Source organism: Anguilla rostrata, chromosome 17 (assembly GCF_018555375.3).
Source record: "Anguilla rostrata isolate EN2019 chromosome 17, ASM1855537v3, whole genome shotgun sequence".
In the NCBI taxonomy this organism is placed as follows: domain Eukaryota; kingdom Metazoa; phylum Chordata; class Actinopteri; order Anguilliformes; family Anguillidae; genus Anguilla; species Anguilla rostrata.
Window position 1 is genome coordinate 7,969,672 of NC_057949.1, and position 26,415 is coordinate 7,996,086.

The following is a 26,415-nucleotide window of genomic DNA, read 5'->3' on the forward strand; positions in this document are numbered from 1 at the left end:
AATGTAGTCCGAAATCCTTGTGGTTCTCTGCAAACTAGTTTTTGAAATATCCTCCATGGAAAATGTCAGCAGATTCAAAGGCGACATAAATAAACCTCACAGCTCAATATTTTCGTAACTGAGACAGGTACCCGATCAGATACCTGTGATAGCTTTAAAAAAAAAAAAAAAAAACTGGCATTAAAGACTGACACAGAATTATGGAGTGACACTCAGTGATTAATCCCTGATCCTTAAGCAGCCTGACGCAGTAATAAGACCCTGCTATTCCAGCTAAAAGGAGGATGTCCATTAAACTGCGATTTGTAAAGTCAATCTGTCCAGCAACTCTGCAAAACAATCCAGCACTTAAGACTTATAAACAGAAAATGCATACCGCCTCATGATGACTGCTTCTACAAGCACTAGCTGGGTTTGTGCATGTGGCATACTTACATCATGTAGGCTACATAAACCGTGAACGGAAATTTGGCCACACTTCTCATAAAAAAACCTCTGCGCTGTGCATTTTGGTAATTGCCCATCGACTCGAGAGCTATTTCCATCGCAAGCTGTTCATGCGACTGTAATTTCATGTTAAGTCAAATTACAGTTGTGTCCAAGACTATGCGGAGGAAAAGCTAAATAAAGGGAAACAAATTCCAGTTGAGTAACTCTTCCCAAGAGAGTGCTACTTAAAATAATGTACATGACCCACACACAGGACGTGAAAAAACAAACTCAACTGATCCAAAATCACTGTGGACCATATTCATTTTTAAAAAATCACAAAAAAAACTCTTTATAGAAACAGTGGGATCCCACCAGTTAGCACATACACAGTCTGTAAGTTGTCCAAACCATGTTGTGGTGCCAGCTAAATGTTTTTTCTGTTATGAAAATGGTAGGGTTTAGGATTCCTTCCTTTGCCACCCGTTCCAAGGACTAATAGAGGTCAGAATTCTTAATGCGGCTATGAAGGAAATCATGAAGAAAGGAACTTGGGTTTCTGTCAGGGTTTCAAACGCAAGGTGTTTAAAATAATAAGGCCCCAAGGACATGTTAAACTACAAATCCCAGACCTTGGTCCCACCGGATCTATCACTACTGGGGTCAAAGAGCAACCCACAAATCCACTGAAAAGAAAAAAAAGGTCATTTAAGACCATACGTCTGCAGTAAAAATGCATATGGGGAGAATTACGTAATTTTCTACATTACGTCCTACATTACAATTTTAAGCCCCTTTATTTGACTTGCATGAAAGTTCACAATATGACAAGTTTTGTCATTGGAATATGTAAAAAGGAAAAAAAATATTTTACTGCAGCTTGAGCCAACGGTAAAAGTTCATGAACAAAAAAAAAGATCAGGAACAAAGCTGTAACCTGGGAGTCACGTTAATGAAAGGCTCTTTTTTCCGGACGCGATTAAATCTGTGGCGCTTAAATCACAGCGCAGCCAAATTAAACTTTCACGGGTTATTTCAGGAATGAATCTCATTAGACGCCGGTACAAAGGAACCCCGTTTGTTTGCGTTTGCAGAGATCAGCCAGTAACAGTGAGGCTGAAATATCCAGCTCTCCTAATTTCACACAGCCTGTTATCACTGCGTCTCCACACAGCTGTCAGAACAAAGCCTTATTGAGCACTGAAACAACATTTCTGCAATTTATTTTAAAAGGTTTAAAAGGTGTGAGCCATTTAACTTGACACTTCTTAATTAGGAAATTCAATAATTGCAAACAAAATTCACTTAAAATTGAAGCACTTGTCCCTGGTTTACACAATACTCAGACAGGAGGTCTTATGTTCTTATTGGTTATAGGCTAAAAACTACAGAAGGATAAACGTGTTCACGGGTGTTAAAAAGAGACTCAGAAATCAATAAATGGACGCAAAAACACATTTGGGAATGTCAGTGATAAAATGCATTGAGGAAAAGTCACAGCTGGAAAAATGTTCATTTTTTCCTGAACATGTTAAAGTGGGGAAAAAAAGCATAAACTGAGATCACCGAGGGTTCATCTGAGGAGCATCACAGAGCCTGCAGTTTCCCGGGAAACAGGCCAGAACAGCAGCCCTATGGCTCGGTTGGTACGGTTCGTTTGATCCCAGGGGACTACATAAACAAAAAATGTACGCATTCATATACTGCATGTCGCTTCAGATAAAACCGTCTGCTAAGAAACACGTATAGAATTCCCAATACCCTCGATATTCTTACACCCTGGTCAGTGCTCCACAAAGATTCCCTCAACGGTTTCGGTCAGCTAAACTCATCGGCGTGTCACGCAGAGAGCGGGGCGGAACAGGCCCAAACGTTGGAGTGAACAGCAGACAGAAGCCTGAGCCCTGGCGGGGCGGGGCCAAGACCCGCGTCTGTCTCTGCTTTTTGGGGTCAGTGTGCCGACGCCACCGTAGGACTCAACACTGAGCATCTCATCTGTAACTTATTTCTGTTATAAAATTGTGCACCTTTTTGGATTTATTTCAAACGGCTTTTCTAAATCTACCGGCCTCAATCGCGGGCCTAGCTTATTAAACACACGGAACACCTGATAGTACAGCAGCGGTGCATCACAGACAGAACGATGGACACAATGGCATCACCTAGCGCCGATATCTCACCCACACGCCACACGCAGCGTCGGGACTCGCCCTCCACCAATGAGAGGAGCTCTGTGGAGAGAGAGAGAGAGAGAGAGAGAGGTGCCGAACGCCTCTGCGCTCTGACGGCAACCGGCCTTCGCTGGGGGCGCAGTAAAATGCTGTCTTGTGTCACACATGTACATCTGACATCACACAGTGATGTCACACAGTGAACAAAACTGCCTTTATGCAGCCTGGGAGTTTATGAGAAAGAGAGAGAGAGGAGACTGGGAGAGAGATGGAAAGAGAGACAGGGTGAGAAGAAGGGAGAAATAGGAAAATGGAGAAATTAAAGAAACCAATTGAAATCAAAACAGAAAAAAAGCCTACCGAAAAGGAATAGATAGAGAGAGCAAGAGAGAGTGAGGGAAAAATAGACAGAGGGAAAGAGAGCAAGAGACAGAGGGAAAGAGAGAGTGAGCGAGAGGGAAAGAGAGGGAAAGAGAGCGGAAAAGAGAGAAAGACAGAGAATGTGTGCGAGTGGGGAGAAAGCGCATGAGCAATTCCGTGACACAGGCCCGTGACACAGCAACTCCACGGGCTTCCTGCTCCGGTCCCCCCTCTCGTCAGTCTCGTTTGGGGGCTGCCGTCAGCGAGAGGGGCATTACCCCTCGAAGCTCCAGAAATGGCGACGCTGGCATTAACCGTAAGAGCAGAGACAAAAAGCACAGCAGGCTCGTATAAGGCAGGCCCGAAGGGAGGACCAATCAAACGGCGGTGATGATGTCATCTCCACCCTCCGAAGTCACGGGCGCCAGCAGGGCCCGGAGTCCAGAAACAAACGCGCCGCGGCGCTTGCAGCCGGCGTGAATGACGATCACGGCGAGGCCGCGGCCGAGCGGCAGTAAAGGGATCCTCATTTACACGGGCTCAGAGAGGAGCGAGCAGGGGAGACGTGCTTCCATGGCCCGGCAGAGATCAGACACGGAGAACGCAGGACCGGCGGACACACGCGTGTGGCGAATCCAATGACACGCCATGCAGACACGCGTGTGGGAGGGCCCGAGCGAGGGGATCCTGGGACTTCAGCAGTCCTCTCGGCTTTGGAACCCGCTTCACTGTCCGGGTTTTCAGGGGGGGGGGATTAGAGGACTCTGTCGTGCGCCACGTCGAGAATTCCTGTGTTCAAAAAGTCAAGGGCCGTTTGTTTTTCTGCCGCTTTCCCGCGTGGCTGATGAGTCGCCACAGTTCTCGGGGAACAGGGCTGGCGACTGGCTGGCTTCCCCACAATGATTCAGGAGATGATTTCACCGCCATTTTGGTGCTCCCATTGTGAGCTCTCTTTCTTTCTTTCTTTCTCTCTCTCTCTCTCGCTCTCTCTCTGTCTGTGTCTCTCAGTATTTCTCTATCTGGCTTGCTCTCACACTATCTCTCAAAGTCAAGGTCTCTTGCCGTCTTTCTCTCTCACAAACTCCTGTTTCCTCCATCTCTCCCTCTGTCCCCCGGTAAGGTCACACCGAGGTTCCACACCTGAGTCCATCACATGTTTTTATAGTCTCTGAAGACAAACAAAAATGTTGCACTTAATTCAATTAATCACAACCAAGCAGCACATTCCACTCTTCTGTTTGTTCAGGATATTCATCCAAGCGGGGTAAAGCAGCGTGTGTGTGTGAGAGTGAGTGTTTGTGTGTGTGTGTGTGTGTGTGTGTGTGTGCGCGTGTCAAATTAAACAAAACCTAAACTGCTCTACAGTCTATGTCATCATGACCAGCGGTGTCAGAATTCAATACTTTAGCACAGATCTTTACTAGCACACCTGAGTGTGATGCATTGGGTCTGAAACAGCTTTTTCAAACACTCTGAGAAACAATGTGAGTCCATCAAAATAACTTCTCAAATATATATATACAAATATCTGGGACAAGAAAAATGGTTCTTTCGTACATTATGGACTGGAGGAGAGAGGGGACCCTGCTGGAGACCCAGCATACAGGACCTCAGTGAAGCCCACTGGGCAGGCAGGTGGTGTGAAAGGCCTGCTTTATAATCTGCATGAAGTGGTTAAAGTCCAGAACCACTGTCAGGCCCTTCTTTACCGTGAGCTACAGGCCTTAGCCTACCGCAGTCCTGACCAAGGGCTTTCTCCATGACACAGATGTGCGTCTGTGGTGTCCCGCAGTGCTCACAGAGGAAGGGCCTCTCTCTCTCTGTCTGTCTGTCTCTCTGACTCTCTCCGCCCTTTTATTTTGAAGGGATTAATTGAAGGGTATGAACTGAAATATAACAGGATCTGTAGGTTGGTATAAAAAGAAACGGGCAGAAAAGTTCCCATTATAACCGGCAAAACTGGCAAAAGAGAGGGCAACGTGGAGGACAGAATTAGCATCTGGGGAGTGTTTAAGAGCCTCTCCCCACTGCTGCCACAACAGCAGCTACAGAGGATTGCAGTTACTGCGAGCAGCCAATCAGAACCCTCCCTTACTCCTTTGTGAAGGGAGCAGCTAATCAGAACCCTTCAATAGTCCTCCATGCACACAGCAGCCAATCAGAACCCTTCCTTACTCCTCCATGCAGGGAGCAGCCAATCAGAAGGGCAGCGAGTGCAACAGCTTCCAAACAAACGTCTAAAACTGCACTCGAGAAGCCGTGTCTGCCGGGAGCCATTTAATCAGACTTCCGCGGCGCGTAGTTCGTTGGCTTACTGACAGCAAAGCCGTTTGCTGTGCTGTTAAATGACTCTTGTCTCAGGCTCCTAATTTATGCCTGCACAATCATTTCATATCATTTAAAGTGTCACCTGCAGTGACTCGGCCAATTCATCATCTGACGCGGTCGTGATGTCAATGCAGAAAACAACGGCCACACTGGGAGGGATATTTATTTATTTGTTTATTTATCGCTTCAGAAACTGTTCTGCAGCTATACTTTCCACTGTTTACAAGCATCTGATGCCATTCATTACAAGGCATGAATCGAATTTACAGCGGAATTAAAGCTACATTTGCAGACTTTATACTTAATGTGGAGCAAATAAAGCCAAAGCATTGTTTACGGACTGTCGTTAACTTCTGGAACCGAAAAAACAACCAGAATGGCATGAATATGAATCCATGTCTTTTTTTTTTGGTGTGGGAGGAATTCAGAGTACCTGGAGGAAACCCACGCGAACACGAGGAGAACATGCTTACTCCACGCACAAAGGATCCAGCCAGCCGGGACTCGAACCCGGAACCTCCTTCTTGCGAGGCAGCAGTGCCAGCCGGTAAGCACATTGCTACTCACTGTAGCACAAGACCCAGGACGTTTCATAATTACACACAGTAAAGCTTGACCCATACACCAACCAGCAAATGCTCGTATCATACCGATACGGACCACTTCACAAAGAGTACATTTTCAGATATGTGAATAAAGCAATCAAGCTTCCTCAAACCTAACAGCCAAAACCATCTGTATCTTTCCACACAAGTAGGGTGACAAATTGCACTCAGCTACTCGCACAATAATGTTACATGACCGTACAAGTATTTTACCAGGATAGCTGCCATGCATCGACAGATGGGGACAGGTGGCCAGGTCATGTGGGCGTGAGCACGTGAAGGTGACTGACAGGTGACAGACAGGTGGCTGGGGGCGGGGTGTCAGCGCCAAGCTAGTCAGTGTCTGACATGGCGTGGGTCCTTCACAAAGAGTATAACACCGCTGTAAGAAAGCTAACAGGACAAAGCTGGCCAGACACTCTCTGAGCAGCAAGCCATAAACTGCCACTGTCTCCTGTCAACAGAGCACTAATATTCACCAGTTCATATCTTTAGGAAAGCCATAGAATTAGCTTGAGCAAGAAAAAAAATGCAATGGACCTGTTCAAAAACATGGGATGCATGTTGTGTGCACTGCTTAAAGACACGTCTGAACTACTCACAGAAGGCACAAGGTACTCATAACCTTCTAACCTGCTGTCCCACTCCCCGTATTTCCCTGGTCTGGTGATAGAAACAAACGGCCAAGCTGCAGCAATCAGAGCCGAGATCAAAGGACTGAAGGACTGCTGCACGCTGCTTTTCTGTTAACACATTTTTGATTTTGACATCATATTAATACCAAAGACAAAATATGCTCCCCACAATCTTGGTAGAAAAACACACAAATCACGCCCAGATGCAGGTACCATAGAACGAATGTGAACAGTGATCTCTCACCAACCAGGAGGGCAGCGGCAGCAAACACTATCGAGACACTGCCGCTTGTCAGTTTCACGGAAGATAAAAGCAGTTATGTCTCTCACTCCTGAAGGGCTGGAGTGATCTTGCGCTCTTGTACAAATGGCTTGCATGCTTTAAAAAGCTCAAGCCTATAAAATAACAGGGTGTTAAATGAGCTTTCCCAGCAGCCTTTAACGCATTCCTCTCCCGTCCCACTCTCTCTCAGCTCAGTTACGTTACGAAATGGGACATATAACCTTGAGGGGCGTCGTCCCGGGCAATGAAACAGAGACATTTCCCGCCTCACTCTTTATTTCATTTATGCCTCCTCTTTTTGCCCATGCATTAAAATGGGTGGCTGAAACATCTATACTAGAGCCAACTGCACCGACGCTAGTGAGCAACATCTCTCAACAAGACAAGTGAGCTTCAAAAACGCAGCCCGGTTTTGGCCACTAGAGTGTGTCCCGTCGTCTTCACTGGCGCTCACTCCTGCAACCACGATATCGATTCCGCGGCGAAGCATGCGCTCGCCTCCGAAACACGTGATGCCAGCTGCTGCTTCACATCACGCTAGAAACGAGCAACTGGACTCACGTGTTCGCGAGTCGGAGCACAGCGGTTCATGCGTGGCCCAACAGGCGGACTCACTCGCGGGTACCCGGTCAACCAGCAGGGGTCGCTGGTGCGCAACAGGACGATGTAATACCAGGCAAAACTGGGACCCTCCCTTCCCAGGGTGACGTTAGCAGCGAACTCGCTGTCGTCCTGCTGGCCACAGTCAGCGCTGGCGTACCGGACCGTGGGGCCCATCCACACACTAGAACTGCGCCTTAACTGGTTGAGCCACCTAGCAGCCGGTATTTTATATTTTCTATGTAACACTTCCACTTTGCCCTGTAAAGGATTGGTGACCTGTCCAGGGTGTATACCTGCCTATTGCCCAATGCATGTCATGACCCTGACCAGATAATGGATGGATGGATGGATGGACGGATTGATGGTCAGTTTCATTTTACATACAAAAAAGCAAACAGGAAAGGATTGCATCAGCTAGAGATAAGAAAACAAAGTTGGGTCCTGAATGCCAAGTCTTTCAAACACTCCTGATATCAGTTTACATCCACCAACCACCAAAGTATGCTTTCTCTTAGCCATAGATATATTACGCACTGATGTGAACAATCAGTAAGTATGTCTTGGCTAAAATGCTCTGGTTTATGTCAGATGTAGCCTTACATTAGATAAACATCTGACTTCCATAGCCTCTGGGTCTTCTCTCAGTCAGGAGCTGAAACACCTCCCTGACACGTGCCTCCACGCCTACCGTGAGGACTGTGCCCGGGCCATGAACAGAGGGGCAGAGAGCAAGAAAGAGAGAAAGAGAAAGAGAGAGCAGGGAAGAGAGGGAAAGAGAAACAGAGAGGGGTCAAGGAAGAGAGAGAGGGAATGAGAGAGAGAAAGGAGGACAGAAGTTGAGAGTGGTTGGGAGTAAAGGGAAAGGGAGAAAGAGAAAAATAGGGAGGAAAAAAGAATGGGAAAGAGAGAGGAAAACAAAAGAGGGAAGAAGTGAAAGAGTTGGGGTAGAGAGAGAGAGAAGGAATAGGCCTACATTGAGCAGGGCAGCGTCTCTGTTATGTTCTCCCTCCCTACACTCTGCTCAGCCATTCCCATCGGAACGTACCATAAAATTTTCCACACTCTTGCACGACCAACATGCTGTAATGCTACGAGGAATCTGCAATTATTCCTGTCTGCTCGCCTTTAATCCTCTTTAACCCTTTGAAGAGTAGCTTATCGGGAATGTTTCCTCAAAATTCCAAATCAGTGTGTTCTAGAACTCCAGTGCTTTCCATTACCAGTAGTGATTTTTCCATCAGCATTTTCAACAGGGGGTCCGTGGACCCCTGGGGGTCCTTGAAGGTACTATTGGGGGTCCCTGGTCAGATTTGATATGCAAGGACTACATTTAGCTTTGATAAAGCTTTTTAAAATATGTAATCCTTTTTATAGTTTGTGATAGGGGTCCCTGGATATATTTGAGCCTGGGTGTAAAAAGGTTGGACACCCCTGCCTTAAAGGGTTAAGGCGCTTGGTGAGATCTGCGTGCCTACCACAGCAGAATGGTTAATCATGCAGGGTAATCTTCCAGCAGTTTAACATGCAAGTGAGGATATACAGGATAGAGACTCTAATCTAGGTAGAGAAGATGAGCTTGTGCACATAACAGATGGGCCATTTCCCAAAAGCAGGGGAAGGAGGAAGAAAGATGTTTAAAAGATGTTCTGTTCTGCAAAGCGCTTGATAATAATGAACCGACAGACAAAACGAAACCTACCTACAGCCTGGCCGTCCCCTAACGGCGTTAATGCCGGTCGAGTGGTTTCATTGCCTCCCGATTTTCACTAAACACACTTCTCCTACGCCGAAGGACCTGGCTTTTAGCAGGCCGCGGATTGCCTGATGAAAACCGCGTCCGTGTCAGGAAGGTGTCTGCTGGACGAACGCTGAGGCTTTCCCAGGACCTCTGTGGGTCGGGGGTGGGTAGCGATTAGCCCGCGGTTCGTGATTAAGGAGGCATTAGATGAGCATTAGCGCAGGACAGGGCCCCCAAGGCCTCCGCTGTCACGGCATCGGACCGTGTGGCTCACTGACCCGCACCGAGAGGGAACCCCATCCGAACAGCGCCTGAAAGGGACAGGGGGGACAGGGAGGGGGAGGAGGTGCCGAACCAGGCTGCCCTGGGGCTGTGGCTATCCAAGAACCATGACACTGGGATGCAAGTATGACCGCCAAGGGAAAAGTGTGTGTGTGTGTGCGTATGTGTGTGTGTGTGTGTGTGTGTGTGTGTGTATGTGCGCGTGTGTACGCACATGCACTTTTTTCCCCATAACACTGCCATTATAAGAATGGTTTGCACTTGGCAGTAAGAAGAGGCCATTCGGCAGTAATGACCAGCAGAGCTTTTAGTGCTGATGGAGAGAGAGCATTTCTCTTCTGTCCCCGAGACACCCAGAACATTAAGCCTTCCCTCTGTCTCTCCCCCTCTCCCTCACCCTCCTTCCCCGTCCCTCACCCTCTCTCTCTCTCCCTCTCTCTTTCTCTCTCTGCTCTGAATGCATGTTCTGGGCCAGAGGTTGTGCAGTATTTTTAGATTGCGGCTGTGCGCTGGATCAGTGGGGACTGAACAAGGACGAAATTCAGTAACTGGGGGGTGTGGAGGCAAGGGGTGTGCGGTAGGGGGTGGGAGAGAGCACAGTGGGACTGATCTATTTCTATTTATTAAGAAAAAGAGGTGGGGAAAGGTAGGCATGGAGAGGGCTTTGACGTTCTTCCAAATAACCAGACAGCTAATGCTTTCTTTCTGCTGCTTAGAAACCACGCTGCTAATCTTCCTCCGCTCTTCATCAGACTGCGCGTTACTTTGTTTGAACAGTCAGGTTCATTTATACATTTATTTTCTTTAATTCCTCCGGTGGCCCTGGCGCGGAGCTCCTTTCTCTCTCTAAATCTCTCTGGCTCGTCTCTGAACGCGTCCAGCGGCGATGCTTCTGGATCCAGCTGCAGGGTTGCAAGCAGGAGCACCAATCACGCGGTCGCAAAGCAAAACGCAGAAAGAAAACGAAGCTGTGCGCATGTACAGTGCCCTGCTGGACTGGGTGTCGCAGGGAGTCTAAGGATCAGGAGGAAGCCAGTCAACAGGATGGGCAGCGCTTCCAGGACCTCTCCTGAAGAATTTGGGACGAGGGACTAATTAAGCAGGGCTCTACACTGACATTTTTTCCCCAAGCTGCACGTGTGCTCCCAAGTTGAAAAATCTAGGAGCCGACTAATGCATCCCAACTACCAGATGTGCTCCTCGAATATTTTTCCCCAGTTAGTACATTTCAGCCGCAAATGCTCCAAAAATGGGAGCACTGTAAGGGCCTGTTAGGGGGTGATGCCTGTCCCCCGAAATCACACTCCGCCATCCCACGACCCACCTGCGGTGACACCATGACCAGTAACGACTCTTTTAACACGTGTAGCCGGCAAGGCTACCTGCGTTACCGCCATCCGGGCTTCCGCCACAGCAGCAGAGAGCCTCTCGACCGGCCGCGGTGCGTGACAGAGTTACCGCTGAACATCGGGTTACGGCCCTCTGGGCGCTAGCACCAGCATGCTAACGTGCGCAGGCCCGCAGCAGGCGCTCCTGGGGCCCTCTGGGCGCCAGCACCAGCATGCTAACGGGCGCAGGCCTGCGGCAGGCGCTCCTGGGGCCCTCTGGGCGCTAGCACCAGCATGCTAACGGGCGCAGGCCCGCAGCAGGTGCTCCTGGTTTCGCGAACTCGCTCTGCGCTACGTTTTCCGTACAGCCGCGCTCGGATTACTCACGGACGCGGCTCAGAGGAGCGGCACTGGGATCGAGGGGCTTGAGAATGTCTTTTCCATGCCGAGACTCTATTTAATACACCCCCCCACCCTCCCCCAATTCTACTGCACCAGCCCAGCCATCCCCCCCCCCCCTCCCCTCCTACTCTAAGCCTCTGGGTGACATTTACATGAAAAGAGGCCCATTATAAAGGCCAAACAAAACCCACACAGAGCCCAGCACAAAGGCCGCTACGCTAGGCTATGCTACGCTGCATGCTACGCTACGCTACATTACAGCCAGGCCTGCGCCTCTTTATTAAACCCTGCCAGAACCGCCACTCTTCCCCGGGGGATTCGGTTCTCTCCTGCTTCTCCAGAGCCGCAGTCCCTTCATCCTCAGCCCTGATTGGACCAGCGACGGCCAATTAAAATCTGAGGCCTAGCTGCAAGCCCAGAAATCGTGCTAGCGAACGCTGGCACCCACTGCAGACTGACTGGCATCCCTCATAGCTGTGCACAGTCCACCCGAGTCAGACGGCCAAACCCCTCTCTCGGTTAGTGGAGCTACAGCAGCAGTAAAAGACGGGAGAATTACAGGCTTTATCTTCAATCACAGAGGGAACTCAGCACCTCATTTCCTTCAGCGTCTCTTCCCTGAAAGAGCCTGTGGAAAGCAGACTAATTAAAGCCGTATTTCAGCCCGGCTGAGAGGGCCGCGGTGTCTGTGATGGTGTGTCCACATTAGATAAAGAGACTGACTAAACAAATCGGCCTTTTTTGTTGTCGAATCTAAATCGGGATTAAATCTTGAGTCACTGAGCACTTTTAAGATTTGTAAATCTCCTCTGAAGACGCGTTTTTTTTTTTTTCTTTTTTTCTTTTTTTTATATCTGTCGATATTCTTTACTTTTAATTTACGATTTCAGCAATTCCTTTAAAGATAGTTAATTTATATTCATTCCTTGTTTGGGGTCTAAAACTTAAATCGCTTTTAAACTTTGTAGTAATTTCTGCTTCATGCTTTGATTTAGCTACCTTTAAGATGTATCTTTCGGGCCGTTTGTCACACCCTAGTAAACACCGCATTATTATTTGCTTATTGATCGATTTTTATTCAACTTATCATGAAAAGGATCAAAACACTATGAATGATACACAGACTAGGCATGCTGTATATTAAGATGCAACAATTTTGTTTTGTTAAAATACATACACCATGGCATAAGAAACATAATTGTTTTGAACCTCGAGCAACAAACTGTCAAACGACAGTGACTCTTGGGGATTTGCCACTGTCCACCTCGTTAGTGCAATAGATCAACTGGCAGACATCGCTACCTATTGTAATGTGGGGAAAAGACGGAATGTAGGACACAGATGGCACATTAATTCTATGGTGCCTCCATCTGGGTGCGTAAAACTGTGACCGTTGTTTAAGAAGAACGACTGGACGGAAGGATCGAGGCCGTGCAGGACAGCGATGCCAGCCGTGGGTCCCGTCCGCGCTCGGGAGGCGTGTCCTAATAGGGCGAGCCGATCCGGCAAAGCGGCGATTAGGGCTGTCAGGGAAAACATTCGAATGATTCAAGTTAACTGCGCGTGACAGCAGTGGCGGCGACGCCGCTAAGCGTTGTTCCAGAAGATTCTGTCGGTGGCAGTTGTGCCCTCCTTGGCAGTGAAAGATTGGAGGGGGAGGCCACCAAATTATTCTTCTTCCCCCTTTTCAGTGGTGGCGAAATGCAGCTTTTTTGTAACGTAAATGTTTACTGCATTTTTTCAAATGTATAAACCACAATAATAAAACGCAAAAGAAAGCCCTCTCCCAGGGGTTACGCATTATCTTCACAGCCGACAGATATATTTTAAGTTGTGTTCTAGCGTTACGTTTCCATTACTGGTGTCTCTCCTTTGTGATTTAAAAAAAAAACCATCCAACGGTGAAATACAGCTTTAAGGTCAAGTCGTCTTCTTGTTCTGAAAGGGCACTGTTCTGTGGTGTCGGTTAAGGAAAACTGAGCCCATCACACATAACGGCCTCTCTCTCTCTGTTGTTCCAAGGCGGATGAGAGGTTTTATGAATCCCTTTTTGGGTGGAGCTTCAATGATCTGTCAATCACTGATTTTGAACCAATCGAAAGGGTTTTCTCTCCACACTGAAAGATACGACGACTGGCTCAAATTTGTGAGTCACTGATTTGTGTATAGGCCTTCTAAAAAGGCTCGTTTTCAGTTCCTTGAAACTCCACACTCTAATCAATAGTCCAAGGTCTAAAAAGTCACCCAGCCAGGGAAACAACGCTGGTCTTAGACTAAGGTCATGGTTTAAATCCCGGACTTCAGCTCCATCCCTGCCCCACATCTCAACCTCACCCTGGAGACCGTAATGCACAGCCTCTTTCATTAAAATATGACACGCTGCTCACTGTGAACCCCGAATTAGCCCGACTGATAAACCTGGCATCGCTCGCCTGCTGACTGCTCCCCCTGATCTCCCGATAAAGAGCGCTGGAGCTATTTTTAATCTGCCGCTATCTTTCGCCGCTTCGTCTTTTAAAACTCCTCCAAATCCCAGAGTGCCAGACCTGCTTGGCCCTCAACCGGGCACTCGCTCGCCATTCTCGCCACGATAGCGGATATCGGCGAGGAAGGGAATGCTTCCCCAGTGGCGCCTGGCAGGGGGCGAGAGGGGGTGTCTGAGAGGGTTCAGGGCACCCTGAAATGCGATTAGGACCCTGCCGACCGTCCCAATTGGGCCTTTTTCGGGCCGATAACGGGCTCTGCCAGGGCGCTCATAAATGTTTCAAAACATCGTTAACGATGGGACAGAAGCGGCAAGGTCCCTTCAGCCGGGCCGAGACGGCACGGACACAACGGGCCGCCGCTTCACGTGAACACGCTGAGTGCGTCTGGCTCGCCCTCACGGAAATGGAACATAGCGCCATACACTGAAGTAAAATATACGATCAACACCAGAATAAGACATTACGACAACAGAGCGACACAGCTCAGGAGCGGTTGTCTGGCAGTCGGAGGGTTGCCGGTTCGATCCGCCGCCCTGGGCGTGTCGAAGTGTCCCTGAGCAAGACACCTAACCCCTAATTGCTCCCAAGTACCTTGCATGGCAGCCTTTCACCGTTGGGTGTGTGAGTGTGTGTGTGAATGGGTGAATGAGAGGCATCAATTGTAAAACGATTTGGATAAAAGTGCTATATAAATGCGGTCCATTTACCATTTACTTTACAATACAATGCTATTACCACATTCAGATATTGCAAGATATTTTCATTCAACATATTTCAGTGAAACACATATTTTTACAAAAAGTGCTGATTTAGAATCAAATCTGCTCACCTTGTTTCCAAACTGCCTAAACTGGCTGCTGACTGAAAGAAAATCAGAAAACCCAGCAGAGACTACGGCCCTCCAAGGACTGGAGTCTGAGACCCCTGCTCAAAGACATTGACCTTTCCCACTATAAATACAGCAGGAGAAGAGCCAGCATTTATATCACAACAGATTATTTCTCTCTCATGTTTTACCCATTTTGAATCAAAGATGTGGACCAGGGTGGAATTGAACTTGGCTTGGCGTGGTGAAGAACTTTAAATCTGTGCTCTTCGCTCAGCAGGGCACTCCAGAAGAAGCATAAAGGTGTGTAGGCATTATGGCAGACGATTATGAGTCACACGGGATGCCCAACACCGAAGGTCTCTAATCTTATCCAATCACCCGAATCATCCAATGAACTAATCATGGTCTTCAGTCAAGACCTTGATAAGTAGAATCAGGTGTCATAGTGCTGGGTTAAAACAAAAACATGCACCCACATCGGCCCTTTTCGTACAAGACTGGACACCCCTGACCGACACTCTGAACGCAATGAACACAAGGAGGGAAACCCCTTTTTTTTGGACCCAGGGAATTGGCAGCACGTTTGGTGTTGCTTGAAGCCAAAAGTATTTCAGGGTCGGCATCTCACGGCATCTCACTACTCTTGTGGATGCTCTAACCGCCCCCCCCCTCCCCCCCCCCAAGCTTTTCCCTGGTAAACCATCCAATTAATTACACAGCAGGGTTCTGCAAGCTCAACCAAGGTGGTCACCGCTAAGTGAGGAACAAGCTACAGGGGGGTGTTTATATATAGCACACTGCACAAGACACTCAATACCCCCCCCCTTCCCATTTAAAAAAAATTGATGAATAGAGGTCATGGATTTAATTAGTTTTTGTTTTTTTAAGTAGAGAAGCCATTATAAAAGACTACTGTGGTAAAAATAACTTCACAACCCAGGTTCAAATCCAAAATTGAAATACAAAAAGTCTCTAATTTCTTAGAACCCCTCTCTAGGAGCAAATGTTGTCAAAAGCCTTGTGCCAAAATTTTTATTTGTTTTCTGCATCTATTGCAAGAGTGTAATTTAGAAACAGAAATTATTTTTGCAATGCTGCGCTTGCTCACTGAATGCATTTACTAAAAAGAAGTTCCTCAAGACTAATCCAGTCAAAGTTTATTTGGAGTATAATTCTATATTCATATGCCTTTTAATTGATAGGAATTACAGTTTACAGTTATCCCCTTTTCCTGTTCAGACACAATGAGGAGAATGATGGAAAATCTGGACGTGGCCTGAATCTTCTCTTTTGGATAGGCCATGATGGGACAACAGATGGGGTGCTGATCAAAAGCCAGGACAAATTTGGGAAAGCTTCTTGAAGGGAAGAAAAAAAAGTGACAGACTCTTCTCCCAATGCCCTCCCTTTAGATATCCTGTCTTTTTTCTCCTTCTTTCCTTGGATTTCCCTTTGGATTATCTCATAGGTATGGCTGTGTATAGACAGGTTAACCGTCTTGCTGCATCTTTTGTTCCAGTACAAACTGCTTGTTAGGTTAATATGTCATTTAGTAAAAATAAATAGAGAGAGAAACACCGATTTTTCCAGTACTGTTCATCGCTCTGGATAAGAGTCCCTTCCAAGAGACTGTAATGTAATGTAATGACAGAGAGCACCAGAAAAGACTGGGGTATTATCTCTTTAAGGCATAAGATCACAAGTATGTATGTGATTAGAATGTTCTCAACTGAACGTTCTAATGCTGATGTCACAATCACTACTGGTAACTTAAAGTAACACTGAGTTCTAGAACAGTGATTTAGAAAATTGAAAAAAAAAAACAGAAAGGCAGCAGAAGGCAAAAGAGACTTGGCCTCCATTACTTGATATTCAACATTCTGGAACATAGTGGTGTTAAAATAACGCTCTTAAATTAGGAAGTGCAAGAAAAAAAAGAAAAAAAAAACGATCAGAAGCTCAGTTTCCAAGACAGCGGCACATGGTCCAGCTATTTACAGCTCCCAACTAAGGAGTGGGAGTGGTGGGGGGGGGGTCATAGAACAATGTAGAAAAAGGAGGCAACCAGAATGTAAGAAGATACTGCAACCACCCTTAAATTTCATTTATGTCATGCCTAAATCTCTTAACTAACAAATGCTGAACAGGTTTATTTGTTAGAGACCAGTCATCAGACACCTCCAGCATGATGCATTATCCTAGACTGTGAAGCATTTAAAAATGTAGCTATATAATGTCACCTTAAACTAGCACTAAATCAAATGCAAGCTACCGAAATGGTGGCAGGACAATGCAACAGCTGTCTGTTTTGGCTCAGGACAGTCTCGGGTAATCTGCAGACAGAGGCAACAGATGTGAATGAGTAAGTGTTGGAAAACTTGCCCATGCAATGCTGTCTGTCTCTTCAAATGGGTTGGGAGGGCAAGCATCCACTCCCCCCCCCTTTATTCTGTTGCGGGGCAGCAAGTGATGCTTAATTTATGGGCGAGAGGGAACTTCCCATTCGGGGGTTAAGGGTTGTCTGGGTTGTCTTGGTTGTCTTGCCCCACCCCCCTATCCAGAAAAGGCAGGTCATCAGGAGCTCCTTGTTCAGCAGACAGGGGCACAAAAGCATGACTGGTGACCCCCACCGCCACCGCCACCCCCACCCCCACCAATATCCACATAAGCCTGCCACCAGCACCCGGGACCAACAGCAGCAGCTGGCTAATTGGCTAATGTAGTCGTGGGGGGGGGGGGGATTCTTGAATAATAGCGCCTCTAATTGGGGATTCCTCCCCATCTTTTCCTTTCTCTTCCTGAATAAAGACCAAGCTTTACTTTGAGTTCACATACACACCGCCATGGTAGGCACACACGCATGCACCCACAAAGACACACACGGATTCTGCCATATGGTCTGCTGAGTTTCCGTCTTTCTCCCCCCAATTCATTTTAAAAAATGGGGGAAAACAATGATTCCAAAACTGAGAAAAAAATGAAGGCTTGACCCAAATTTCCAAAGCAGCACATGTTTACAAAACCTACAAAAAGCTTCAGAAACAAGCAACAGGTCCTACAGCTATCCAATACTCACAAGTCAACTGCAGCGTCTCAGAAACAGTCATAGATTCAAAAGGTCATAAGGGCATCATTTAGCATAGATATCTCCCAAGCTTTCCCACAAATCCTTTATTTGTAAGATAGAAAAAAACTGTCACAAACACAACACACTGTGCACATATCATACCTGCTCATTATTTTGCAGGAAAACACCACAGATCATGTGCCGCATCCAGGTGAACCTCTTCTCCTATGTTTGATATCTTGAAAAGGAGTCATATAAAATGTCCTTGTAGCTGATGTTTTTCTGTTTGAATTCTGGCTGTTTAAAAATGTTCAAACATTTGTACAAAAAGCGTCAAAACCTCCAGAGGCTGCAACGTTTATTTTGGGAAAGGCCATATGAATTTTTATGTAGAAATGTTTATTGCGTTCCTTCAGTTTATAAAATACTCCACAAAAAACCACAAAAGTGTAATTGTTTTATTTAATGCTATTTTTTTGGCCAGTTTGTGTGCATTCTCCATCCATCAAGTTAGTATTAGTCATGAACACATTCTTGTGGCAACTTTTTTGGCAGTAATACTGACAGCATGAAGCGTGGAGTGGAGCTAAAAGTCGCCACACGGACATCACCGGGGAAAACAGCTGCACCTGAACACAATTAGCACGTTAGCATGCAGGCTTGTCTGCACTGCCGTGAATGAGGCCGTGCTATCTGAGTCAGGATACTCATTAAGACTCAGTCAGAGGACAGACCAACAGATGGAGAACGTAACAAAAACACAGGGAAGTGTCGACTAAGCCAAACATTTCTCTTCAAGGTGTCATTTGATTGACGTTTCATATTTCTTCATCTGATTAAACGCTTTCCCTTTGGGCAGTTCACCGTGAAATACCCAGATGTGAATTATTCCGCAAAATTTTAAATTAATTCCAGAGTCACATTAAGTGGTGAAACTGTGCTCTACTGCATATTTGACATGCCAGGATTCCCTTTGAAACGAGACCAAAAAAACTGTAAGGCAATTCCACTCGAGTTTGCAGATTTGAGGTGGGTTTAGAACCCACGATTACTGGGGAAAAAAATGACACATCCCACTTCTTAGAGAAGAAAGGAATACAAATCTGCAAATCAGACTATAAATTCACCCCAGACTGGCAACAGTGCCCGGAGTCATTGCACCCCAATGTGACATTCACATGAGCTTATGAGCACTTCCACCAGCACGCATCTACAAAAGAGGCGTTTAATCTTATTCGAAAAGGGCCGGTGTGGGTGCAGGTTTTTGTTTTAGCCCAGCACAAAGACACCTGATTCTACTAATCAAGGTTTTGATTGAAGATTAGTTAATTAGTTAAATCAGGCGCTGGGCTAAATCGAAAACCTACACGTGCGCCGGTCCTTCTCAGATAAGATTGGACACCCCTGATCTACAATCATCATTCACTGATAACAGCTGGGTCCACGCTAAGCCCATAAAGAAGATCACGTGGACTGGAGAAAATGGGCGATAAAACTCTGATTGCACCACCCTGCGCTTGCCAAAGCGGCCGTCGGATTTACAGCCCCTCGGTGTGCTCCGGTTAGGCGCATTTTCATTTGGATGGAACTGCCGTGTTCAAGAAAAATAAAGAAGGAAAGAAAGCGGGGAAAAAAAGCTTTCTTCCTCAGCACAGTTTGCCCCCGTCCTCTGGCCGAAGCCTTTAGAGCTTCTCTCCTGCTGCTCCTGATTAGGGAGGAATAAACAGCGAACTCTCCATTACTGCTAGGAAATGAAAAAACAGGATCAAAACAACCCTAGCAGGAAAACACCTTTACTGCCTCCCATTCTGCATTTTCTCTGCTGATAGCATTCAGAGGACCCGCTGGACTGGCTGAGCTTCGCTGAATGAGTGTGTCCGTGCAGCCAGAGGGGCATTTGGCTTCTCGCACCTGACGGAGCGGCATTAACGGTTTCCACAGCTGCGTAAACTCCCCCGATCGGGAGGTCTGAGGCTCGGGACCCGCTCGAGGCGTCTGCGGCGGCATGCATCCGGAGCTCCCGTCGCCATGACGCGCGGCGCTAGAAGAGCGGGAGATCAACGGCACAGCGGGCCCCGGTGCGCCCCCCGAGACCGGTCAATTAGAACCTCGCCTTGCCCTGGATTGGTTGGGACCGGTTGGATGCCATCAACAAGTAATTAGATTAGTGCATGCAGGAATGTTTAAAAAAAGGAGCGCAATTAAACACCCCCCCTCTGTAACCTCCCCCTCATCTGCTGCACCGTCTCGCCCTCCCCCCCTCCCCTCCGGGGCGACTGCATCCGTCTGTAGGCCAGGTCCAATTACTCATGGCGGGAAGTGTGGGGGGGAAAAAACGACGGTGACGTCTGCTCTCTGGGGGGACTCAGATAAGAACTGCGAACCACCGACGAGCAACAGGACTGCAGTGGCTAACGCTTAATGGCGGAAAAGCACGGGTCAGGATGTGTGCCATTAAAAAAGATATTTTTTTAAAAGATTAGAATCCAGCAAGTCGCAGGCGTAGGGCGGGGCAGGTTGGGGAGGGCGGGTGAGGGGTGGGGCGGGGCGGGGCGGGGCAGGCAGGGTGGGCCAGCGAGGGGCGGGCAGGCCTCGTACTTAAGCAAAGGACGGACTCATAAATAAGGCAAATAAATAACTCCGCTGTTTGGGTATTGAGCGAGGACTTGATTTCACTTCAAGCAGGGGCGTCTGAGATCTTTCGATCAGCCTCAGAATAAACCGCCGCTGCCATGGCAACAGAAGAAGCCTCCCAACAGGACAGGAAATGGCTGTCCTTGAATCAATCGTTCCATGTAGTGTTTGTGTGTGTGCGTTTCTGTGCGTGTGTGTGCATGTCTGTGTGTCAATCCTATTGACAATTTTCTCACAGTAGATACACCCACAATTAGTAAAATGTCTCATGAAAAAAGCTATATGCTGTACATACTAAGATTATGTATATATATATTATAGCTCTCACAACTGTTTACTATTCCATAACAAGGCATTTTCTTATGAGATTAGGAGGTTATTCCCATGATAAGATACGAACACAAATGCAAGCAATTTTACACCTACTGCACTTCAGCTTTATGTCATACTGTGTAAATTAATTTATTAGTCACTTTATAAGGTAATGACATGCAGTTTTTTTCTTTCTTTTAAAAAAAAATCCACACCGAAACCGTGAACACACAAATTTTATTTTATTTATTCTCACTGATGCTACAGCATGTTGACGTTCGCACAGTTTGATTCCCGGTTACTGATGAGAAATGACACACCGGTAAAGCGTGTGAATATTTAGAGACAGATGCTGCCCGTCAGGAGCTTAAGCTCATACACTGGGGCAGAGGACGCCATGCCTCACTGTCGCCATAACAACAGAGGTCACCAAACGGACACAGGGGGGCTTCCCCCTCGCTCTCCCCTTGTGCCAGGACGGAAGAATGCCCTTCTAACCAGAGATCAGGACAGGGAGAGGAGGGGAGGGAAGGGGGGATTTTTGGGAAATCAGAAGGAAAAGTCTATGTAAAAGGGCTGTGACAAAACCTCGCTTCAGTAATAATATCCGTTAACGTCCATTTTGTAGAGACTGTAAATTTCCCTCAATTTCCCGTAATGCTAGGGGGGCTCTGTGAGAAACGTGAAGACGCATGAGTGAGATAGAGAGAGGGAGAGAGAGTGCAAGAGAGAGAGAGAAAGCGAGAGAGACAGAGAGAGCAACATGAAGAGTACCAACTACTGGAGGACTAAGTAATCAGCAGCCATCAGGCCATCAGTGAACACATCAGAAAGTGACGACAGGATGATTATAAGAGCTGTGAAAAAAAATCCTAAATAGTCAGCTGTAGTAACTGCTAATGATCTCCATACACTGGACACTGTGTGCAGAAGACTGAGAGAGGCTAATTACTGAGGCTACACTTCTAGAGGTATACCTCTGGTCAACACCAAGAACAGAAAGTCAACATTGTAATTGGCAAAAAAAAAATTAAAATGCAAAAATGAGCCTGATGAGCTTTGGAATAGAGTCTTAAAAACAGATGAGACAAAAATAAACCTTGGAATGATGGAAAGTATGGAGGGACTGTTCTGGACCCTAGGCACACTACTTCATCTGTCAAACATGGTGGAGGCAGTGTGATGGCTTGGGCCTGTATGGCTCTATCCAGCAGAAGCTCAATGGCCTTTATTCATGATGTAACCAGTTATGTCAGCAAGAGAATGACAACTGAAGTGACAGAAACATATTGTCCACCAATATTCAGAGAAACGCCACCAGACTCGGAACAGACTTTTATCGTACAGCAAGCCAACGATCCGAAAATATACAGTACACTCAACCAAGGAGCTTATCAGGAAGGAAAGATGGAAGACACGGACAAGTCAGTCACCAGATTTGAACAACACTAAACATGCTTTTCTCTCACTCAAAAGGAAACTGGTGTGAAACTCCAGCAAACACACAGCAGCTGAAAGAGGCAAAAGCTTGGCAGAGCACCTCAAAGGATCGCATCATGAGCCTAGCGATGTCCACGAGTCACAGACTCCATCCATCCATCAAATGTAAGGGGTATGCAGTGAAATATTAACCTTGCCAGTCATAAAATTAGTTACGACTTACTCTGTCCCAGTACTTATGCTGACTCATTGCATGGCATTGTAACGCTGTAATATAGTTTGATATATGCGAAACAAAGGTCATTCAATAAATGTAGCCATTCTGGATTTTGCCTCAAAGTCACTGTACGATCAGAAATACAATATGATTAGTAAAGAGGAAAAACAATCGATTTGGCACAACGAACCCAATAGTTCAGTATTTCTACATTTAACTGTATGTGCGTGTATATATGAAATACAAGTATACAGTGGATATATATATATATATATAAACGGGTGACAAATTAAAGGGAAAACTGAGTAAATGAGTGGAGAAACACAGAAAATGCAGATGCTTCCATAAAAGTTGCAATTAAGCATTTAGCATCCTATCATGCTCTGTGGCATGTATAAAAATGCTGAGCAGATCCAGCCGACCCCGATCAAGACGGCAAGAGGAAAAGATCTCAGTGACTTTATGGACTGCTCAACTGGCTTGTGTTTCAATGGGAACAGTGACTAAAGCGACATCTGCATTTAGATCCATGGGAAAGACATTGTGGTGAAAAGTGCACCTTCGATGACCGTGATCCTGGTGGACTAGTGCGACAAGAAAAGGAAAAACAGAAGAGCAGCTCTTCCTCGGGCGACCGAGAATGCCGACGCAGGACATGATCAGATTGCGTAACCACGCACAGTCCGTCGACAACTACACAGGGAGGGATGAAGCCAGCGTGTAAAGAGCCCCTCTCCTCGCAGCGGTGGGACCACGACTCCATGGACGCATACGCACCACGAGCCGCGCTAACGCGCGCTACGGTAACGCACGCCATGCTCCTGCCTGCTCCGCCCTTCTTTGTGGATTTATTTTTCGCGTAACGGGGCCCCAGCGCCTGGCATTCATCCCGCCAAACACCAGACGCCGGGGGGTCCCTCCAGTGTTTGTTCGGAGGACGCGGCTGTTTTGGGGGGGGGGGGCAAACACAGCCTGCTCTCATTAACTCGGCAATGGCCACAAACAACAGCTTCACTACGGGGCCCCCACACGGGCGCAAACCAGGTGGACCGGAGCTGGAATCAGTACTAGCAGCACCTCTTAAAAACTTAATCTGGAAACCTAATATTTAAACAACTATAATTACATCTGCAGCAGGGACAACAGGAAGAGCTGCAGCCGTGGTCATTGAAATGTCGCTCGCCAGAGCATCCTGTTCTTTTAAAAAGGTGGTAAACTCAAACTGGAAAAATAACACATGTAAATCCCTCTGATTATCCTTGTGCCCTGCATGCACCATGCAGACAGCCTCCAAGTAATTCGGAAAAACCCTTAAGGCCCATTCATCAAAAGCATCCCTAAAGTCCAGCCAGTCTGTAAATCGATTGGGTATGCTTAATTATGCTGACATCATTTGCCTTGTAGACACCCTAATCTAGGATGAACGACAGTTTCTACTTTTTCAGCCCCAAAATCTGCAGGTATTTCCATGATACACCTCATTCATCCGAAAACATCCCAAACCACACATCCATTCCCTAAATCACTTAACCCAGCTGCGTCTCACAGAAACACACATGCACATAGGCACGCACAAGCACAGACACGCACATAAAGTTGTAGGCCTACAGGACCTCCACATACTTTGTAGATTCATCATCCAACTGGTCTTTTGTTTTGTTTGTTTTGTTTTATTACCAACACAATCAGTTTAATCAACACAAGAACCAAAAGCCTTATCACCACATTAAAAAACAAACATTGCTTTGTTGTAAGAAAGCTCTAAAACAAACATTTACAGGCACAATAAAAAAATAATACAAATACCACAACAGGAAAAAAACTGCTCTGGCTGTCATATGATGTTAAAATCAGTTATTCTGCACTGGCATCGTATATCCCTACAGTCCTTGTAAAAGCACCATGCAGTCATGGCCGCATTTCTCCCTTGCAGCAGACAGTCCTGTAAACGGCGCTCATTAAAACAATTAAAGTATTTTAACAGGGGAAATGCTTGCATACATTTCAAGGCTTTCGCAAGCATCTTTGCTCCTGTTAACTAGCTTGTTGGCTCGACCTGGGCACATCAAGACGTATTCCAATGTCCACTTGCAGAAATTAAATTTGTGGTAACATGCCAGTGACGGAGTTAGGGTTCAGTGGAGCCACCTTGCTTATGGTGGCATGTTTGTGTGCTGCCACCTCACCGTAGGGACGAGTCCGGCGTCGTCATTTTCTTTCAGCAATGGAATCCCAACATAGAATCCCACCCACGTTCCCTGGCCATCACCTCCACGTTCCCTGGCCCCCACCTGGTAAACCACGCATGCGTTTTGCCTTACAATTTTACGCATCGCGTAAATAAACACACAGTTCGTGTGAGTAATGTTAAAAGAGTGTCCGTTACTGGCCCACTTGAATATAGCTAGATAGATTTCTCATAGTGTGATATTACATAAAATCAGCAATTATACACTCGTGCACTTTTGTGCACAATAAATGCTTTTGCATAGCAGAGATTAGAATATTTGAGCCGTTATACATACATTGCTACAGGTTTCCCTGCAGTTCTGTAACACTTTTTTTTTTTTTTTTTAATCTGCGCATGACGTTACATGAAAAGCGTTAACCATCTGTGAATGCATCTGGCTGACTTCAAGATTCAGCCAGTTAACTAGCATGTCTGAACTGAAGGTTCGCGCCCCTGGACAAGCCAACCTGTAGTATGCATTCAAATAGGTGCTAACTTGGACAGCTAGCTGGCAGACTACATTAGTACAACTACGGACGACTAGAACCCCGATAAACACGCAGCGAGAAATATTGTATTTAGTCCAATTTACATACAGTAATACGCGTGGCACAGTCAAGGTAGCTCGCTAGCTAACAAGCGAACAGTTCACTATTTGGCAAGGTAACAGTTAGCAAGCCATTTTACAAGCTACTTAGATTCGTAAGCAGCTGAAAACCACACTTAAAGCTAGCATGCATGTGCATCCAACAATGCATTACATTACATTTATTTGGCTGCCGCTTTTATCCAAAGCAACGTACAATTCGTGCAATTCTACAGTAGCTAGCCTGCTTTTTGAAACAAATTAAATCCACATGCTTTGCATGTCCGTAACACCATCCAGACCAGAACTGTAGTCTGCTCGCGGGAGAATGACAACCTGTCTATGTTCTGTCGAGGATTCTTAGCACTAGCTAGCTTATTCAACTGATGCTATACACTTCGACGCGGCTTCAATAACAACGGTGAGACAAAGAATAGCCTACAGATAGCTAGCTCGCTCCAATATCTCAATGTAGTCTTACATTTAAAGCACTTCGCTGGCAATCGAGTATCCTCAGTCAAATGTACAATATTTACATGTTAGCAAGATAAGACAGCTTATGAGGACATACCTTGGACTCCCTCCCTTCCTTGTCAGGTTAGGAAACGCAACAGCGATTGCTCTCTCCGGCACAGCAGTACGTTGAACGTTGTGGTCAGCGGCTCAATAAACGCTGCCGATAAGCATTCGCACTCTCCCTTTCTCTCCGTCTTTTTCCTTTCCAGCAAGCGTCTTGACACAATATATAACTTAATATTGCTACTGGGTTAGTCAAAGGTAAGGGTAGGTCCGTGGTTTGTGTGCTGCGCAAGTACCGCCCCAAGACTTCGGCGAGCGTGGTGCTGAGCTGCGGGATCGATTCATAGCAAAGCCACGCATCTGCCAAAGCAGTGCAGCGCGGGGACGCCTTGGTGTACCCGTTGTCTTGCGGAGTCCAGAAGCTGCGCGCAGTAGGAAGGGTTGCTGAATTATTCATATGTGGGAGGGTGCTCGCGCCCGATCTGTTTGTAATTATTGAAGGCAGGCGCAAGGTCGACGCAAGTCTCTGTTAAGAAAATACGTGTGGTTGATTTTGGGGGAATAATATATGCTATCAATTAGGAGGCATACGTTTATGCCACCTAGAACACAGGCCAGTGTCGACCATATGCTCCCCCTCAGCCAAATCAAACCCACTATGTTAATCAGTTCCATGTTGACGAACTTTGAATAATTAATTATGTCAGTAATCGGCTCGTGTTTCAGACCCTGTTTGTATTTTCATTCTAGCTGACAAAATCATTCTGGTTTTCTGTGCATTAAATCAGAAAACATATCGTAGAGAAGCTATTATGTACCACAGTATGTTTTCTAAAGTACCACCCACATACTGTGCATCCGTTTTCATATTTGTGCAGAATGCCAGCTTGTGTTTACATTCCATGGACAATTTGGAAAGAAGGCAGCCAAT

At 46.6% G+C, this 26,415-nt stretch overlaps 1 protein-coding gene across 1 annotated transcript in view; it reads right to left on the minus strand.

The window, feature by feature from the left end:
- The window catches only part of LOC135244208 (protein TANC2-like), a 157,371-nt gene extending 131,349 nt beyond the window's left edge, over positions 1-26,022 (minus strand). The window contains 1 exon segment of the mRNA XM_064316499.1: positions 25,537-26,022. The gene's annotated coding sequence lies outside the window, so the exon portion shown is untranslated.
- Positions 26,023-26,415: the final 393 nt, after the last annotated feature.